The sequence below is a fragment of the Macaca nemestrina genome, chromosome 8 (assembly GCF_043159975.1).
Source record: "Macaca nemestrina isolate mMacNem1 chromosome 8, mMacNem.hap1, whole genome shotgun sequence".
Lineage (NCBI taxonomy): Eukaryota > Metazoa > Chordata > Mammalia > Primates > Cercopithecidae > Macaca > Macaca nemestrina.
Window position 1 is genome coordinate 55453839 of NC_092132.1, and position 21341 is coordinate 55475179.

The 21341-nt window shown below is 38.5% G+C and overlaps 1 long non-coding RNA gene across 6 annotated transcripts in view; it reads left to right on the forward strand.

The window, feature by feature from the left end:
- Positions 1 to 21341, forward strand: part of LOC139355621 (uncharacterized) — a 77012-nt gene that overhangs the window by 11837 nt on the left and 43834 nt on the right. For 2 of the 6 annotated variants that reach the window (XR_011606395.1, XR_011606397.1), the window contains exon 1: positions 5999 to 13754. The exons of 3 other annotated variants lie outside the window; for them this stretch is intronic. This is a non-coding gene — a long non-coding RNA (uncharacterized lncRNA). Of the gene's footprint in view, positions 1 to 5998; positions 13755 to 21341 lie in introns of those variants that run through there. One more of the 6 variants, XR_011606396.1, reaches the window with a different exon arrangement.

Sequence of the window (21341 nt, forward strand, 5' to 3'; positions counted from 1 at the left end):
CAGAACCGTGAGTAAATAAATTCCTGTTGTTTAAGCTGCACAGTCTAGGGTATTTTGTTATGGCAGCCTGAGGTGACTAAGATGGTATGTTTATGCATTTTTCAAAAACAAATCTAATGTAAACTATTCAGGATAAACTGTTGTATTTCATAAATTCTAGGCAAATCTGTCAACGGCCCATGTCATAAAAGGCCGTAATTTGACAGTGTAAAACTCAGCGGGTTCTAGTAAACGTAATATCTGACACTTTCAGAATGTTTATAAGTAGCATATATAAATTTTTGCTTGATGTCTTCATTTTCATTTTGAGTGTTCTTGCAGTATTTTCAGATCAAATGGTAAAGTGGGTATATCAAATTTTAGGCTTAACCTGGTTACATTTGTATATTTCTCCTTTATTAACCTGAAGCTCTGGGAAGCTCATATGCCTTTCAGATTTATAATCCTCAAGCCCATTGATACTTTTTTTTTTTTTTTTTTTTTTTTTTGAGATGGAGTCTGGCTCTGTCGCCCAGACTGGAATGCAGTGGCGCGATCTAGGCTCATTGCAAGCTCCGCCTCCCGGGTTCACACCATTCTCCTGCCTCAGCCTCCTAAGTAGCTGGGACTACAGGCGTGCGCCACCACGCCCAGCTAATTTTTTGTAGTTTTAGTAGAGACGGGGTTTCTCTGTGTTAGCCAAGATGGTCTCGATCTCCTGACCTCGTGATCCGCCTGCCCCAGCCTCCCAGATTGCTCATTGATACTTTTTGGTACAGTATTCCGTTTAGCTGTCAGCTTGGAATTCTCATCAGCTAAATTATCTGTCTAGATGGCAAATAGTAGGAAAGCTTCCCTGAGTCCATACAAAATTGAGGTCAGGGCCTGTGCTGGGAACTTAAATGAGCTTTGCCCCTACAGTTTGGTCTCAGAGGACAGACAGAAAAATACCAAGGAGGCTTCTTGCTGAAAAGTACAATTTATTTTTGTGACTACTGTAGCAGTCAGGTTCAGGTTCAGTTACAGAGAATAGAATTCATAGAAATCACTCTATGTGCTCTATAATTTAAGGATAAAAAGAATTTCTCAACAAGTATTACATATTTTACTGAATCATAGGAGGGCTGAAGAAACGTAGAACTCTGAGAAAAATTCCTAGAGTCATACTATAAGAGCAAGCCACCAAAGAAGCTGCTGCCTGTCTCTGAACAAAAAGCTGCCTACAAAATCAGAAAGCTGCAGCTACAGCTGCTGACTCCAGAATTATACTAGACATGCAACGTTTTAATTTTTTTATTGTCTGTGTCCCTCTACTACAAAGTCAGTTCAAGAAGTCAGGAATTTTTTTCTTTGTTCACTGCTGTATACACAGCACTGAGAATGAATCTTGACTTGTAGTAGGAGTGAATACTCACAATCATAGGTAGCACTCACCCACTAAACCCAGCAGGGCTGATGTTGGATAAACCTTTTAACTAAATGGAGGGAATAAACATAAGTCATGAGAGATTTATTTCTCTGTCTCATAGTCTGTAAGGTCAGTTGGTAGGCTCAATTTGCATTACTACAAGATTAAAGAAAAGAGGAAAAGTAGAGAACAACAGAGAAAGAAAAGATAAATCCTAAGAATGTACATTTTCAACATCAGAAAAATAGGAAAAGAGAAAGTGGTTGGATGAAACTTGCTCAATAAGAAAAAAGTTTCAGAACTAAAGGGAGACATGATTCTGCAAATGTAGAAGACCTACTGAGTACTGAACAGAAAAAAGAAAAATATGTATATACATAGATATATCATGAAATTTAAGGATAGCAAGGATGAAGAGAGGATTCTAAAAGCTTCCAGGGAGAAAGTTCAAGTACTCCGTAAAGGAATGAGAATCAGGCTGGCAACAAACTTTTGAGTGAGTATTAAGATACAAGAAACTCTAAAAGTTCCTAGGAGAGATGACTTTAAACTTAGAATTCCATTTTTTTGTTTTGTTTTGTTTTTTTGGTTTTGTTTTGTTTTGTCCACACAGGGTCTCACTCTGTTGCCCAGGCTGGTGTACAACAGCCCAGTCATGGCTCACTAAAGCCTTGACCTCCTGGGTTTAAGTGATCCTCCCTCTCTCTCTGCCTTCTGAGTAGCTGGGACTATAGGTGTGAGCCACCATGCCAGCTAATTTTTTTATTTTTTATAGGGACAGGGCCAGGCATGGTGGCTCACACCTGTAATCCCAGCACTTTGGGAGGCCGAGGCGGGTGGATTACCTGAGGTCAGGAGTTCGAGACCAGCCTGGTGAACGTGGTGAAACCCCATCTCTATTAAAAATACAAAAATTAGCCGAGCATGGTGGCGGGCACCTGTAATCCCAGCTGCTTGGGAGGCTGAGGCAGGAGAATCACTTGAACCCAGGAGACGGAGGTTGCAGTGAGCCAAGATCACACCATTACATTCCAGCCTGGGAGACACGAGCACAACTCCACCTTAAAAAAAAAAAAAAAAAAATTAGAGACAGGGTCTCACTGTGTTGTGCAGGCTGGTCTTGAGCTCCTGGGTTCAAGCCATCCTCCGTCCTTGGCCTCCCAAAATATTGAGATTACAGGTGTGAGCCACCATGCCTCCTGAACTTGGAATTCTATACCATGCCAAACTATTGATAAAATATGTGGACAGAATGAAAAAGAAAATGAAACACAAACTTTTGAGAAAGCTTTACCTCACTAATATTCTTTTTTAGGATGTTTCTTGAGAATACAGGCCAAGCAAACAAGGGACTTGTTGAAGGAAATGGAGTGGATTGGGTCTGTGAAACAGTGTAACAAATTCAGAAATGCAATGAATGCAACTTCCAGGATAGTTACGCAACAGGAAGCCTGCCTATACAGATTGAAAGACTTCAGCACTGTAAGAACTGCCTGTAGAAAAAAAAGGAATTCCTGGATTTGCTAGTATTCTGGAAATGTTGGAAGAACCTAGTCTAATGATGCCATAAAGGAAGACAATTCAAGACAAAGTAAAAAGGCAATTTATAATTTAGTTGAGTGGGGTATATGACAAGAAGCTATACCAAAAAAACAAGTAGAGACATAGAAGGTAACTTTCCCGGACAGTGAATACTGTTTACACAGATGTGGCATAAATATCCTTTACTGATTTTCAAAAATACAGTCCACCTGTAGGCAAAGCAAGAATTGTTTAACTATAGTTACAGAACAGGTTGTAAATGTGAAGCATGATAGTGTGATAAAGGAACCAGAGATGAAGACAAGGGTAAGGGATACAAAATTCTTATCTGGGAAAGTGAAGAGATATTGTTTATGTTGAAGCAAGAACTGTGAGCTTAGTTATATTATATAAAATTGCAAATGTAATAAGTGGAATGCTAACTAGTGATATAATTTATTAGCTGTTATGAGTAGGGAAAATTTGTGGTGGCTTAATGTAGTTAAATCTTTATCTATCTTGGCAGGAAGTGAGTATGCAACATCTAAGATTGAGACATCAAAAATTCACAGCATGAGCAGATTGTTTACAGATAGGGTAACTAAAAACAATGAGATTAATGTGATTGCCTCTGGGAAACAACATTGGAGGGAATGGAAAGGGATGGCTTGGGGGCCTGTTGCTTTTTGCATTCAGCCCCCTTGAGTTCATTTGTTCTTTCATCTAACAGGCACTTACTGTATGCCAAAAATGTGCCAAACACACGTAAATGAAATGACTCTACTGAAGATTTGAGGAGATGAGATATTTTCTATCACCACAGTGCCAGATTTAAAATTGAATATTAGAGAGACTTGTTCTTAAAACTTTTTGCTAGGCACTTTATGCCAACCATGTTGCTACCATCTTCTCTCTGTTCCTCTTACATTCTCATTCTCTAACAACTTTTTCAGTCGTCTCACACCCATACACAGTCTTGTTTGTTGGTGTTATGGGGAACTCACAAGTGGAGCCAAAAAGGAGAAATATGACCTCTCCTATGTTTCACCTCCAGTGGGGTTGATGTGAGGTCCTAGGATTTCTGTGAAGGCGATTTGTGGTTTTGAAGTTCCAGATGGTGACAACTGGAGCAGCAAGCCTGGTGAGCATATTGAGCAGACTACTAAGAACAGGAATGAAAAACAAACAAACAAACAAAAACAACACCCTTCTCTTTCTCACCTATACTGGAATAGTGGTTCTCAACCATGACTGCGTATTAGAATCACCCAAGGAGCTTTTAAAAACATCAATGCCCAGGCACCACCTCTTCCCCTTTTGACGCTCTTCCTTCCAACTCCCACCACTACCAAATAAATTGAAAATCTAGTGAAGGGACCTCAGTCCCATGATTCAAAACATTAATAAAAAAGTCACCTGCAGTTTCTGCACAATTGATTGAATTGGGCAAAACAAATTAGAGCATTGAACCACTTTGTCGACGATTTTCAACCTGATATTCTAAGGAAGAGAACTTGCTCCTTAGAATTTTGCATTGGCTGTTCCTTCTGCCTGGGACACTTTCCTTTCCTATATGCATAGCTAACTACCTCACCTTCTCAATGAGACTGACCTGCCCTCCAGGCCCCAAAATGGTACTCCCAAGCTCACTCTGCTGTACTTTCTTTTTATCATAGCACTTATCGGTGTCTAACATAGAATCTGCCCACTTCTTGTACCTATTGTGTAATGTTTGTTTCCACCCACTAGAATGTAAACAAATACGATCAGGTATTTTTCATTTTGTTCACTGATGAAACTTAAGTATCTAGAACAATACCGAACATGATTGGGCACTCAATAAATACTTGCTGAATTTCAGTGACCTCTCAAATAACATTAATTCATTATTTCCATGAAAGATAAGTGTTTATGCATGTTATGTAATATGTTTGGAATGTGCTAGCATTACACACTTGCATAAAGTTTTTTGAAGAATTATATATCTCACCAGGCAAATGTTCTGTACCCCGTGAAGCCTGCTGGATATCTGGGCTGTCAGAAGATCTGGGCTTTAATCTCATGTTGTCTGTTTAAATAGATATATAATACTGATCAAAGTACTTCACTCCTCTCAGTGTCACTTAGGTTATTTATAAAAGAAAGAGGTTGATATAAATGAATTCCAATTTTTTTTCCTCTACTATTATATAGTACTTTGTGACCACATATGAGCTTGAAATGCAATAAAATGTTAATTTTGTGGCTTTTATTTTCTTCTGAAAGCAATTAAAACATGCACCTATCTCCATATTTCAAGTACAATTTGCTACAGTAGTTAAGAGCTGTCCCCTTTGGAATCAAATTATCTTGATTTTAACCCTTGATTTACTACTTATAACCTCAGTATTTTTTCTATAATTTTATTTATTTATTTGATTCATTTTTCTATAGCGACAGGGTCTTACTGTGTTGCCCAGGCTGGTCTCAAATTCCTAGACTCAAGCAGTCCTCCTGCCTCAGCCTCCCAAAGGCCTGGGATTACAACAGATGTGAGCCACTGCGCTGACCCTTATCTCAGTATTAAACAAGTTATTCAATTCTCTGCCTCAATACCCTCATCTGTAAAATGAATATAGTAATATATCAATTTCAGTAACAATTTTTATATTTATTATGAAATTAAATTAGATAACTCGTACAAAAACATTTAATACATTGCGTGATTCATGATAAGGCTAAATGATTGTCAACTTTTTATGAAATACTAACTTTAGTAATACCTTCTGTTTACATGCGTTTGTGGAAATAAATGACCAATTAAATGAGAAAAGTAAAGGCTATTCTGAGCTTGCTATAGCAAGGGAGTCAGCCATTTTCACTGGCATTTTGGCAGACACTCAGAAGCAGGCAAAAGAGTGGACAAGCTTCTGGGATGCCCTGATCAGAGACTGTTGGCATGGGGGTGCTGGATACAGGCAAACACCAGAAGCAAAGCATCTATGTGATTGATTAGGGTGCATATTCGGCTTTCTCTAGTTGATTCTACATTGGAAGTGTGGACAATTAGGGAAGCTGTCAGTTATTAATCAAGTCCTAACGATTTGGTTTTGTTTAGCTTCCTGGATTTTCACTAGAGAGAGCAACCTGGCTTCCTGCAATTCTGACTTATATCAGACTGACTTTCTGGACTGTTTATTGTAGATAAGGGGCTTGCTTCCCTGGACAGGTTTTTTAAAGGTTGTTGGTCAAAGTTTGATTTTTATATATGTTTTGGCCATTGTCCATTTGCATATTCAGTCTCTCAGCCTTTATTAGCAAAGTTATTAAGAATATTCACCATTGGAAAATTGATTATTTTCATTTTATTTTAATCAGAGTTTGATTTAAATATTGCTGTATGGTTGGTGCTGTATAAACCTATCTAATCAGTATTTTGCAAAGTACATTACCTTCCCTTAATCTGTTTTATCTTTTTTAAAAAAACGTTAGAATAAATACAACTTGGCCGGGCACGGTGGCTCATGCCTGTAATCTCAGCACTTTGAGCACTTTGGGAGGCCAAGTTGGGTGGATGACTTGAGGCCAGGAGTTTGAGACTAGCCTGGCCAACATGGTGAAACTCTGTCTCTGCTAAAAATACAAAAATTAGCCGGGCATGTTGGCACATGCCTATAATCCCAGCTACTCAGGAGGCTGAGGCAGGAGAATCACTTAAACCTGGGAAGTGGAGGTTGCAGTGAGCTGAGATTGCGCCACTGCACTCCAGCCTGGGAGACAGAGCGAGACTCCGTCTCAAAAAAAAAAAAAAAAAAGAATACAACTGTTCTTTGTATTTTTGATGTTCTTTTTACCTAATCATCTTCTTCAGTGCTAATTTGTCCTTTAAATCAGGGAAAATTTTAAGATGCAAACTTATATTTGGAAAGGGACCCATTTTCCACATTTCACCCCAGAGCCTTCAGAATTTAAATTTATGCCACTGAATAGGATGCCTTTTATAAAGACACTGATATGATTTTTTTCCATTTAAGTATATTTTTGCTATTTTGCCCTTTATTCTCTTTTAATTTTAAAAGACTAGTCTCCCCAGTCAAAGTTTGTCTGACCTAGCAGTTCTTGCATATGTATAGTATGTATATTCATTGTTACACGGCTTCTTGATTTGGATATTAGTCACAAGAGGTATTTAACAAGTAACAGTGACTTATTGGAAGACTCTCATTCCTGTTGAACATCCACTACAATTTTGCATTTATTCTTTATAGAATTGAAGGAAACAACTGTAATGCCAAATATACCAAATATAAGGTTATTTGCAAAGAAAACATGAATTTCCACCATTATATAATTTATTCTTGATACGTTTCTGTGGTAGGAGAGTAATTATTAACTTGGCATTTTAAGGTAAATTGCGAAACTCTTTTAAAAATAAGATAATTGTCATTTATGTAATAGTGATATTATCAATTACATAGTATTACTAGAATATCCATATTTTTCCTTGTTCTGAGACTAAAAACAGATTTTATAAGTACCAGAAATCATAGCTTTAATTATAAATGTAAATTATTTTTAAAATTTTGTTTTAGAATATGTACCAGTCATAACACAGTTAAAATGATGATTTGATTAACTAATTACCTGTTACTTTACTATAACTAGAATGTCTGAAAAGTGTGTCTTTTTGGGAGAGTGCTAAGAAATGTGCTTGTGTGTATTTCTATGTTAATTTAATAGAATTAAATGAAAACTCTTGCCAAGTATGCTGGAAATTTAGTGTGGCATCCAGCGCTCAAAATTAGAGTTAGCAATCAATTTCCAAAGAAGGGTGTAAAGCATATCTAGTCTTCTATGTGCAATTCCAGGGTAGCAGGGGAAATCAGTCTTTCCTGTTTAAAAAAACATGTATGTAAGAGTTAATCTCCAGAGTTAAGTAACAAAAGACCACCAGAGCTGTAGATAAACTAATGAAAGAAAAGAGATTTGAACTCTATCCATTTAAGTATTTTTTTTTCTCATGAGTATATATTTTATTTGCAGGAGGATTCTATTTGGCTCCTGTACAAATCTGCCTACTCTTACCATACAGCCTTGTTCTTTCATTGTCATTGTATTCTTTCCTTCCTTACAAATATTTATGTCAAAGTATCTTTACAACTAAACTATATCCTTCTTTCTCTTCCTTGGCTTACGGATTTTCCTATTTGTTGTGTCTGGCTAATACTGTCTTACAGTGATTCATTCATTTCCTGAAGCAGATTATAATCTCCAACTGTAAATTCTCCAGCAGGGGTTTGATTTGGGCGTTCTTGTTATGTACTCAGGATATGGAATCTGAACCATAGGGTAGTTTTACATTTGCCCCTGCCTAGGCTGATGGATTTCGCCATACCTGGACCAGTTACAATGCAAACATCTCAGTTTAGGATTGTTCCACAGTTACCCGCAGGCAGAGGTGCTGGCTTCCAGTGGGTGACTTCTTTTCCACCCAATATTTTAGACAGGGGGCAAAGCTTACTTGCAGTTTTCTAGGCAGGGTCAGTGGCTGAACTTCTTCCATTTCATGGTTGTATGCAGGGAATTTAGTTTGGAGATTTTCCTGTCAATTTCAAGCTTGACATTACAACCAAATCTTCCATTATTATATTTGATCCATGTGTTTGTATTGGGAGGAAGAGGTCTTTCTAATATCAGCTTGTGTTGATATGTTAACCTACAATTCACTTATTTATTAAATATTTGCAAGTCTTTCTAATCTTTCATTATATTATTGTTTCTTAGGAGTTCTGATTGGATTTATTAATCATTTCCTATTAATTATAATAACATTTACTTGTATCATGGATACAAAGGTGATAAGTAAAGAATTTTTTGTTTCTCACCCCCTTGAAATAGTTGGCTCAGTTTAGTCTAATATTATGTGGTTTCTAAATGACCATCATTCCTCGGGCACAGTAAAATTATTTTTTTTCCAAAAGGATCAAGCCAGAACTTTGAACTTGAAATCACTACTGGTATGCATAATACTTAATACCTTTATTATTATTTGGCATCTAGTTACAGCCAGTGAAACCACTTTAGCAGAATCATTTACATTTAATTATTCATTACTCAGAGTCAGAATTCCATTCCATGAGAGTAGGACTAGCAAAAGCCAAGAAAGTTCTAAATAGACTGAACTGTTAGGAAAACCAATACATTTGACACTGACACATGGAACAAAGCAGACCTATTTTTAAATCTGAATTAAGTGAAAGTGGACACAGGAGTTTTGGCTTGCAATAGAAACCTAGTTACCAGAATTGGGACACTAGGTGGACAAAGCCATGCTTGAGCTAAGTTTAGACATACATGTCACAGCCACAAGTTACATGAGTCCAGTTAGTTAAATATTCTTAGAGAAGTGGTATAGCCCATTGGAACTGATCCATTGTCTTACACTCTCTCTTCAGTCCCCTACTTATTCATTCCTTTAGATATGCATTCTTTCCTTCCAGCATGGCCGTCTGGTTACTCCGTTCACATGATGCAGAGCACGCAGGACTGCCAGGGAAACTTGGTGTAAAGGCAACATGTAGCAAGAAGTCTCCATTACTATAACTTGTCTTTCTGGGAACAGCTCTGATGGCTGCTTCCCCTAGCTCCTCTGCTTCTTTAGTTCCAGCTTTTCCCTGATGAGCATGATCCAGCTACTTCCTATTTTAGATTTCTATCTGGGACACTCCTATAGCTATGGCCAACCCATCCTAATGGGCTTTATTTGTTCAACAAATTTCTTAAATTGAATGGTGGCCTATAAACTCTGTGTAATTCATTTACATAGAAATGCGTTATGCTTCTTAGCTTCATCTTATGAAGATATATTTTATTGCCAAAACCTGGAGTAAAATAGCGTTAAAACTTTATTAACTATATTTTATTTTTATCTTGAGACAGAGTCTCGCTGTGTCACCCAGGCTGGAATGCAGTGGTGCAATCTCAGCTCACTGCAACCTCCGCCTCTTGGGGGTCAAGTAATTCTCCTGCCTCAGCCTCCCAAATAACTGGGATTACAGGCGCATGCCATCATGCCCAGCTAATTTTTGTACTTTTAGTGGAGATGGGGTTTCACCATGTTGGCCAGGCTGGTCTCGAACTCCTGACCTCAAGTGATCTGCCCACCTTGGCTTCCCAAAGTGCTAGGATTACAGGCGTGAGCCACTGCACTTGCCCTGTTAACTCTATCGACAGAAGAAAATATTATGTTCTTTTTCCCTCAATAGTCTTTTGATTACTTGGAAAGTGTTGAATTTCTAATAGTGTCCATATAGTCACTACTCTGATTTTAATAATGTGTTAACTTGAACATTGAAAGAGAAACTGTAAATCTAATGCAAGCATGCAGAAATTACATAGAAACACATGTAGAGCTTACCTGTCGTATATCTGTAAATTATACTTTCTGGAAAATTAGGAAGGATGCCACTGTTCCCTTCCCTGTCTTTGACTTCCTAGCCTACCTGTGCAGGTTAGGATTCCTTGACAATATGCTAACTCATGCTCGTTGAACAAATATTTTCTTTTCTGTTCATCTCAGTGTCTGCCTGTTTATCTTATTCTGCCCAAATCCCATTGTAGAAGTTATGCCCTTCACCAAGAATACAAGCCCTATGTCTTAGCATACTCTACAATGTATGTAGTCTGTTTTAACTATGGCTTACCCCTTACACAACCTTCCAGCAATCCTGAAATCCTAGTAGTTACATCAATACACCAAGCTATTTCTTGTCTTGAGCCTTTGTGCCAGGCATCCTTTTTTCCAGGAATGCCCTCCTTTTTATTATGAGGTAGAATTCCATTGTATGAACTGCCACAACCCATTTACCAGTTAAAGGACATTGGAGTTGTTTCCAGTTTGGGGCTCATAAATACAAATTTTAAAAACTAAACATTTGTATACAGGTCTTTGGGTAAATATATATGTTGTTTTATTTGAGGAAATGCCTAAGGGTGGGAATGCTGAGTTATCAGCCAAGAGTATGTTTACCATTATAAGAAATTCCAGACTCTTTTCCAAAGTGCCAGTATCATTTTCCATCCTCACCAACAATGCTTGATAGTTTCAGTCACTCAGTATCTTCGCCAACACCTAATGCTAGTCAGTCTTTTGATTTTAGACATTCTGGTGATATGTGGTGACATCTTATTGTGGTTTTAATTTGCTTTTCATGAATTATTAATACTGTTGAGCATCTTTTTGTTTTGTTTTGTTTTTGAGATGGATCTCACTCTGTCGCCTAGGCTGGAGTGCAGTGGCACGATCTTGGCTCAGTGCAATCTCCACCTCCAGGGTTCCAGCAATTCTCCTGCCTCAGCCTCCCCAGTAGCTGGGATTACAGGTGTCCGCCACTACACCCAGGTACTTTTTTGTATTTTTAGTAGAGATGGGGTTTCACCATGTTGGCCAGGCTGGTCTCAAACTCCTGAGCTCGTGATTCGCCCGCCTTGGCCTCCCAAAGTGCTGGGATTACAGACGTGAGCCACTGCGCCTGACCGAGCATCTTTTTATGTGCTTATTTGCAATTCATATATCTTCTTTAGTGAAGTGGGTATTCACATCTTTTGCCCATTATTGGATTGTTTGTTTTTTATTGTCTTGTTTTTTTGTTTGTTTGTTTTTGTTTGTTTTTTTGAGACAGGGTCTTACCCTGTTGCCTGGGCTACACAGTAGCCTCACAAACTCCTAGGCTCAAGTGATCCTCCTGCCTCAGCCTCTTGAGTAACTAGGACTATAGGCACATGTCAACATGCCTGGCTGATTAAAAAAAAAAAAAATGTTCGTAGAAACAGAGTCTCACTGCATTACCCACGCTGGTTAGAACGCTTGGCCTCAAATAATCCTCCTGCCTTGGCCTCCCAAAGCATTGGGATTACAGGTGTGAGCCACTGACCTGGCCAGTTTAGTAATTCTTGAAAAATGAATTTTATTAGGAAGAGACATTGTGGCTTTATCAAATATCTGGAGAGGTTTTTTGTTTTTTTTGTTGTTGTTGTTGTTGTTGTTGTTGTTTTTTCTTTTGAGACAGAGTCTTGCTCTGTTGCCAGGCTGGAGTGCTATGGCATGATCTCTGCTCACTGCAACCTCCGCCTCCCAGGTTCAAGCAATTCTCCTGCCTCAGCCTCCCAAGTAGCTGGGACTACAGGCGTGTGCCACCACACCCAGCTAATTTTTGTACTTTTAGTAGAGACAGAGTTTCACCATGTTGGCCAGGATGGTCTCGATCTCTTGACCTTGTGATCCACCTGCCTCGGCCTCCCAAAGTGCTGGGATTACAGGCGTGAGCCACCATGCCCAGCCTGGAATGTTTTTAAAACATTTATTCTCTGGCGTGAACCCAGGAGGCGGAGCTTGCAGTGAGCTGAGATCTGGCCACTGCACTCCAGCCTGGGCGACAGAGTGAGACTCCGTCTCAAAAAAACAAAACAAAAAACAAAACAAAAACATTTATTCTCTATAATTTTCAAACATGTTTAAGCTAATAACCCTCTTCCATTAACATATATTTAAATTTCTACTTTAGAAGTAATAGATGGTTATTACAGGAAATTAAGAAAAAGGGCATATATTTCTGTAAAAAAAAGGAAATGAGTCCAGATGTGGTGGCTCATACCTGTAATTCCAGCACTTTGGGAGGCCAGGGTGGGTGGATCACTGGAGGTCAGGAGTTCGAGACCAGCCTGGCCAACATGGTGAAATCCCATCTATACAAAAAAATACGAAATTAGCCAGGCGTGGTGGTGCACGCCTGTAGTCCCAGTTACTTGGGAGGCTGAGGCACAAGAATTGCTTGAACATGAGAGGCAAAGGTTGCAGTGAGCTGAGATGGCGTGACTGCACTCCAACCTGGATGACAGAGCAAGACTCTTTAAAAAAAGAAAAAAAGAAAGAAAGAAAGAATAAAAGAAAATTAGAGATATAAGAATCATACTGCTAAATGTAACAACTGTTAATACTTTTGTATATTTCCTTCTGTAATATACATATATGTACCCATATAAACATATACTGGATATATATATACATACTTTCAAAATTTGGCTTTTATTAATATTCTCTTAAAATCTTATTTTAATAATTTCCAAATAGTTACACTATTGTTTTATATCATAACATATTTAATTATGTTCCTTCCTGTTGAGCCTTTAGGCATAAAACATGGGATTTACTAACTTAAACATCTAAACCAGGTAAGCCCCATTCTGAACTCTTTTCTTTGTGTTTTTTTGTTTGTTTGCTTGTTTTCTCTTTTTTGAGACAGAGTCTTGCTCCGTCCAGGCTGGAGTGCAGTGGCGCGATCTTGGCTCACTGCAACCTCCACCTCCTGGGTTCAAGTGATTCTCCTGTCTCAGCCTCCCAAGTAGGTGGGACTACAGGCACGCATCACCACGCCCAGCAAATTTTTGTATTTTTGTACTTCAGTAGAGACGGGGTTTTACCATGTTGGCCAGGATGGTCTTGATATCTTGACTTCGTGATCCACCCGCCTCAGTCTCCCGAAGTGCTGGGATTACAGGCGTGAGGCACCACGCCTGGCTCTTTTCTGTGTTTTTATCCCCCAGTGTACTACAGGTTTGGGTTGGCTCAGAGTTGAGGTCTTTTTGTATCAAATCCAGTTTTCCACTGAGAAAACTAGATGGTCATGGCCATATCTCTATCACAGTTCTCTTCCTTCTCTCCAAATATATGGCCAAGGTCTAATAAAAAACTCTTTAAATGAAAGAGTGGAAAGCAAACCATGTTGTGTTCTAACGAATGTTACATCCACAGATTATATTACAGATCAGGCTCCTCCCTGCTTTAAGAGAAGTAAGGAATTCATTTAAGGTAAGTTATTTCTTACCAGAAAAACAAGTTCTTTATCTGGAATCACACAATCTTTAAATGAATTAAAGAATTTGAGTATGCAGTGTTGTCTTTCTGCAGAGAATGTCTTAAGAAAAACTAATTTGTTTTGAAAATGGAAACATGGAGACGTGGACAAACAGCTAGAAAAAAATTTTTAAGAAAAATTTAAGACTCATATTTCTCTTATATATATATTTTAAAAATCAATCTCATAATTATGTAAATAAGACAGAGCTTCATGGCTAGCTAAGCTACATCAGAAATAAAGCAATCCAAATGAAAATTTAGAAACGTGGTTGGTAATGGGAGCACAAGGGGCTGGATGGGAACGGGAGTGAGAAGGAAAGCTCACAACAGTCCATTCCTAAAGCCCTCAGCAAGGACTCCGCTCCTCACTGAAATGGGGGAGGGCTCTACCCGAGGACACAGACTGGGTTTACAGCAAGGACACCTAGCCACTTCCAGATATCTCAAATGCCCCACAGGCTTCTTCCCTAGATGAACCTTTAATGAGACCTCGGATAATGTGGAAGTTAGAACAGTGAACTACATCTTGAGATTGTTGTCCCAGAGGTATTATGTTAATTTAGTGAAAACAGCCAAAAGCAGGGTTGAGTGTGTGACTGGCATGATTGTCAGGGGTCAGTGGGTGAAAATAAGGAAGAGGGCACATACTAATAATTAACACTTCTGGAATACTCATCAAACACTTCTAAGAGCATTATACATATTAATCCATGTAAGCCTCACACCACCAAGGAAATATTTTTATTATAAAATATATTTTATTCCTAATAATAACAAATCATGTTTGTATATCATTGGACATAAACGAAGCCAAGGAGGATCTAATTCTTGAGTTACCTTCAGATAATAGAGTGTTAACAGTAGTTTTTAAAGGATGGGTGGATTACTACTTAATGCAGAATGAGAGGGTGCAGCCTGAACAGCTCAGAGAGCGACCAGGCTTCTCATTTACATTCTGAGAGCAGGTGGATTTTTGCCTTCTGAGCTTATTACTGGTGAGTGATTACTTTTTTTACCTTCTATATTTAGTGCCTTCCTAGGATAGTTGCTTCTCCCAGACTAGTTGCTTCTTTTAGAATCTTACCTGGCTATTTATCTAAAGATTGGACAAGCAGTATAAGCCAGAAGCAAAAATGTTGACTTTTCTTTTTACTTAAACAAATCAAGGGATTAGAAAATGCTATTTCCTGGGAAGTGAATAGAAGCACACACTTTGCTTGACCACTATCCCAGAGTGCTTTATGTATATTAATATATTTAATCCCTGACACAACCCAGTGAAAATCTAGTGTAAGGAGATTAAATCACTTACTCAAGATCACACAGTTCAGAAATGGTGAAGTCAAGATTCCAACCTTTAAAGTCTGGACCCCCAGTACACTCTAAACCACTATACTCTGAAAACATCAGTGCCATATGCACCTAGTCATGTATACTTGGACAAATCACTGCATATCTCAGTTTCTCTACTTTTCCTCCCCGGATTTACCTGCCTTAGAAAATTGTTGAGCATGGGAAATGATCTTATATATATGAACCTGTATAATGCTACAAGATACTGTTTTAAGCATAAATATCTAGCAGTTATGATATCTTCCTTGATGATGATGTTATGTTACTACTTTTCACTACTGTTGGAACTCCCAGAGCTGACTCTTTACATGCCTTTTTCAGAGTGTATGTTTTAGGACAAGATGGGGTCGGCCGGGTGCGGTGGCTCAAGCCTGTAATCCCAGCACTTTGGGAGGCCGAGACGGGCGGATCACGAGGTCAGGAGATCGAGACCATCCTGGCTAACCCGGTGAAACCCCGTCTCTACTAAAAAAAAAAAAAGTAAAAAAAACCAGCCGGGCGAGGTGGCGGGCGCCTGTAGTCCCAGCTACTCGGGAGGCTGAGGCAGGAGAATGGCGTAAACCCGGGAGGCGGAGCTTGTAGTGAGCTGAGATCCGGCCACTGCACTCCAGCCTGGGCGACAGAGCGAGACTCTGTCTCAAAAAAAAAAAAAAAAAAAAAAAAAAGGACAAGATGGGGTCAAGGGACAGTGAACATTAGACAGCAGTCAAGAGAAGTTTGGTTATGCCTGTTGGTTGACTTGGTGCTGGTTTGTGGTCTGCTTCTCCACTGCTTTTTATTTTAAATCGGTGGCTGCTACTGCAACTACCCTGGTACCTCTGACTGCCATGGTTCTTGCACTGCCACAGATGAGGGACAAATGTTGGGGAGAGATTGTTAAATGGTGAGGATAAGGGGATAGAGTGATCACTCTGAAGTAGGGCTGGAGGCAGTATAGTCCAGTGAAAAGTAAAATCACAGCAGTAGGCATGTGATTAATAGAAAAATCACTTAAAAATTAGCCAGAATATTAGGCTAGAGAAAGAGGAGGGAAAAAGTATCTTCCCTTCTTCCTAGTCCTGTGACTATTCAGTTAACACAACAGTTCTGAGACTAGAAATGAATTATAATAAAATAATAACCAAACCTCCTGCCAGACTAGAAGAAAGTATAAAACCTTATGGTTCACATTTTTCACTGATCTTAGAATTTACAACTTTTGATTAGCATCCTGATGATGTTATTTTAATTTTAGATATCTTAGTAAATACAACTCCATAACTTAGGTAATTCTTATTAAGAACTAGAATTGATTTTTGAACACCTAAGAAAAAGCATAAATCCAATAAGCTGGCTTAAATAATACTTTAATTTTTGCTATTTTTTAGTGTTATGCTCTTTGTTAAGCAAATTTTATTTTATTTTTATGTATTTATTTATTTTGGAGACAGGCTCACTCTGTCCCCCAGGCTGGAGTGCAGTGGCACAATCACTGCTCACTGCAGGCCTGACCTCCCCTGGCTCAAGCAGTTCTCCAACCTCAGCCTCCAGAGTAGCTGAGACCACAGGCATGCACCACCACAACTAGCTTTTTTTAGTAGAGACGAGGTTTTGCTCTGTTGCCGAGGCTGGTCTCAAACTCCTGAAATCGAGCAATCCACCCGCCTCAGCCTTCCAAAGTGCTGGGATTGCAGGCGTGAGCCATCACGCCTGGCCTAACAAATTTTAAGATTCTTTTGTTATTCACATGCTTACTGCTGTGGCTTTATTTATTTTATTTTATTACTTTTTGTTGTTGTTGTTGTTGAGATGACATCTTGCCCTGTTGCCCAGGCTGAAGTGCAGTGACACTATCTTGGCTCACTGCAACAACCTCTGCCTCCTAGGTTCAAACAATTCTCCTACCTCAGCCTCCCAAGTAGATGGAACTACAGGTGCCTGCCACCACACCTGGCTAATTTTTGTATTTTTAGTAGACACGGGATTTCGCCATGTTGGCCAGGCTGGTCTTGAACTCCTAACCTCAGGTGATCCCCCTGCCTTGGCCTCCCAAAGTGCTGGGATTACAGGTGTGGGCCACTGTGCCCAGCCTATTTTTGACACCCACTATTGTTTTGGTTCTTGGAGATTGTCAGATATAACACTGAACAATTGAAACTTTTTTTAGATTGTACAAATAGAACATTTGCCACAGTCAAAATGTGAAGAAGGCATACTATTTCTATTTTGGAAAATTTCTGCAGAACGTTTTTCTAAAAGACAAAGCGTGTTTCATTGTTTACTTAAGCCATAAAGGTCCCATTTATATTATTTGAAGGAGGGACTGTAGGGCTTGGGAAGTATGAGGTATTTGAAGCAAAGAGGAGTTTAAGAAATAACTCAAATGGTTAAGATTTCCAGCATGGAGTTTCTTTAGTGATTTCACCAATCAGTTGCTATTTCTAGATGGAAATGGTTCTAATAATAATACAGGCTTTTAGCATTTGATTATATTTTAGACAAAATAAGTTTAATACCAAAAAAAAAAAAAAAGTTGTCATGTGTTAGCTGAGTTACATTTAAAGATCCTAGTATTTTTACTTATAAGCATAGTTCTTTCTGCTTTTGTGGCCCTCGGCTATGTGAATATGGTGCTTATTTGCTTTATACTATATTCCATTTCGTTAACTCAACAGAGAGCAGACTGCCAACTGCAAAGTAAATAATGCAATAAATGGTTTGAAAATATACCATGTCAATTTTTTACAGCTAAATTAAATATATGACTACAGGTTCACAACCTGTTACCTGAAACTTTAAAAAATAAATTTTGTTTGTTTGCTTTTTGTTTTTGAGATAGAGTCTTGCCCTGTTGCCCAGGCTGGAGTGCAGTGGCACGATCTCAACTCACTGCAACCTCCGCCTTCCAGGATCAAACAATTCTCCTGTCAGCTTTCCGAGTAGCTGGGATGACAGGCACCCACCACCGCACCCAGCTAATTTTTGTATTTTTAGTAGAGATGGGGTTTCACCATATTGGCCAGGCTGGTCTCGAACTCCTGACTTTGTGATCCGCCCACCTCGGCCACCCAAAGTGTTGGGATTACAAATGTGAGCCACCATGACCGGCCAAAATTTTTTTTAAATTCAATAGTTTTGGGGGAACAGGTGGTTTTTGGTCACCTGGATAAGTTCTTTCATGGTGATTTCTGAGATTTTGGTGCACCTTCACCCAGGCATTGTACACTGTACTCAATGTGTAGTCTTTTGTCCCTCATCCCCTTTCCGCCCTCCCCCAAAGTTCCCAAAGTCCATTATATCATTTTTATGCCGTTGCATCCTCATAGTTTAGCTCCCACTTACAAGTGAGAACATCTTACCTGAAACCCTTGAGGTCACATGTTAAAAATGTTTCAGACATTTTAAAAAACATATGCTACCTTTCATCATGCATGTAATACTCCATCAGGGTCTGAGGCAGCACTCTCTAGTCAAACATAGTGAATATATTTGCAATAAAAAATATATTCACAGTAAGTGAATTAACTTCACATCATTTCTGGTGGATTCTGCTGCCCAATAAGCATACACTAAATTTACGAAAAATTTAGTGTTCAGAATTCTTGTATTTTGGAATTGTAAAGAAGGGACAGACTATAATGATGTCACAAGGCATCTAAAGCTGCAAAATATTATATTCTTCTCTTGTTATAATTTATACTTATGTCCAAAACAAAATATGTATTTTTAAAAGCAAAATAATTTAAGAAGAGCAATGTGTCATGCTTATCCTTTTTAACTAATGTCCTTCTTAGAATCAACAAAATAGTCTAATTATTGTATATTGTAAATTTTGTATATTATATATTTTAAATATTGACATTTAAAAATCTTGACATTAGGCTGGGTGTGGTGGCTCACGCCTGTAATCCCAGCACTTTGGGAGTCAAGGCAGGTGGATCACCTGAGGTCAGGAGTTTGACACCAGCCTGGCCAACATGGTGAAACCCCGTCTCAATAAAAACTACAAAAAATTAGCCAGGCGCACTGTAGTCCCAGCTACTCAGGAGGCTAGGGTGGGAGAATTGCTTGAACCCAGGAGGCAGAGATTTCAATGAGCTAAAATGGCACCACTGCACTCCAGCCTGGGTAACAGAGTGAGACCCTGTCTCAAAAAAAAAAGGACTTTAAAAAATATTACTCTTTTGTAATGTTTCTAATTAACTCAAAGTACAATACTAAATTAATACCTGTCGTAATTTGCTTTACAAATACATGATTTATTATAAACAGATATCTAAAATTTGCCTTTAAAACTTCAGCCAAAAAAACAAAGGAGGAATAGATGAAATAATATTGGCAAAATACTAGTAATTGTTAAAGCCAGGTGGTAGGGGTTTACTATATCATTCTCTATTTTTGTATATGTTTGAAATTTTCCATAATAAAAGTGTTTTTATATGAATGAACAATTTCCCCTTTAACAGTCGTAATTACCACATAATTCCTTCTCTTTGAGCTCAGATTTTCATTCTACTCTCCCTTTATACTGTTATCTTAATGTAGTTTTTAAGCTTGAAAATGTTATTTTGATCACCCTATCATACTTTTCTGTAACAATAATATCCATATTAATTGAATTACAAAATGACATTTTGTGATCCTAAAGCTCTGAGTGTTAAAGTTTCTTTCTTGAGTTTTCAATGAAATAATACATTGGTACATAAGAGAAGTATAGTATATAAAATGTATGCAATTATTAGAAACAAAAGCTAAATTTTTATTGGAATTTCACCCTTAAGGAGATGGGTGGATCTATTTTTTTAAATTTCAAATTAGGATAATTTTACCTTGATGAATATTACTAGCTGCTAGAATGAGACAAGTTTCAGCATAAATTCCATTCTTACTTTTTAATATGCATATTTTACATCCTGAGAAACTGTGCTTACATAAATAAGTAGATGCAAATGTAAAAAGTTTTACTGTAGCTATGTCATTTTGAAGTCTTTCCAAGTTATGCCTCAAAAAGAAAACCCACATAATGACTTAAGTTATTTTTTTCTCACAACTCTAACATGTAGTTTTAAGAAAAGGAAAAAGAGTTATTTTTAATATATGTCAGCTGACATAATAGATTATGTCCTCCTCCAGTTCTGCTGAAAGCAAAGAATTGGAAAACCCAGCTGGACATGGTGGCTTATGCCTGTAATCCCAGCACCTTGGGAGGCTAAGGTGGGCAGATCACTTGAGGTCAGGTGTTTGAGACCAGCCTGGCCAACATGATGAAACCCCGTCTCTACTAAAAATACAAAAATTAGTCAGGTGTGCTCCCTTGAACCCAGGAGGTGGAAGTTGCATTGAGCTGAGATTGTGCCACTGCACTCCAGCCTGGGTGACAGAGCGAGACTCTGTTTCAAAAAAAAAGAATGGGAAAACCCCTCACTTGCAAAGATTATTGTTACCCTGTCATTAGAATAATCCACTTTCTCAATGCCAACTTTACTACTTCAGATTTTCCTTTCGTTTTGTATGCTGGAGGTGTTTATACTTGAAGCATTATAGTAAAGTTCAGGATGATTGAGAAATTTGCCTTTCTTTTGTAATGAGGGAGATGAGCCATGGTAAAAATCTCTTGGGAAACAGTTCACATGAAGATGAAGTCAAGATCTGGCAAATGATTCCCTTGAAATAGCTGTGACTTTCCATCTTACTCTTCTTGTCTTAAAGTGATTTTTCATAATACAGTAAGTTGCAAAAGTAATGCAGGCTGCTTGGGAAAAAAAGGTCAACTGAAATAGATGTTTATAATGTCATTTCCTAGGCCAGGTGCCATGGCTCACATCTGTAATCCCTACACTTTGGGAGGCTGAGGCGGACAGAACACTTGAGCCCAGAAGTTCGAGACCAGCCTAGCCAATATGGCAAAACCCTGTCTACAAAAAATACAAAAAAATTAACTGGGTAACTACAGGCGTGAAACACCACACCTGGCTACTTGAGAGGCTAAGGCTGGAGGATTGCTTGAGCCTGGGAGGTCAAGGCTATACTGAGCCAGGATCTCACGACTGTACTCCAGCCCAGGCAACAGAGTGAGACCCTGTTTAAGAAATGATAATAATAATATATCTCTACCCCCAAATATGAATTTAAGTTTAAAGATTGCTCAGTTAGAGATTGGGTCAAAGAGCCTAGTTAGTATTAAGAGCAAACCAAATATAAAATTAA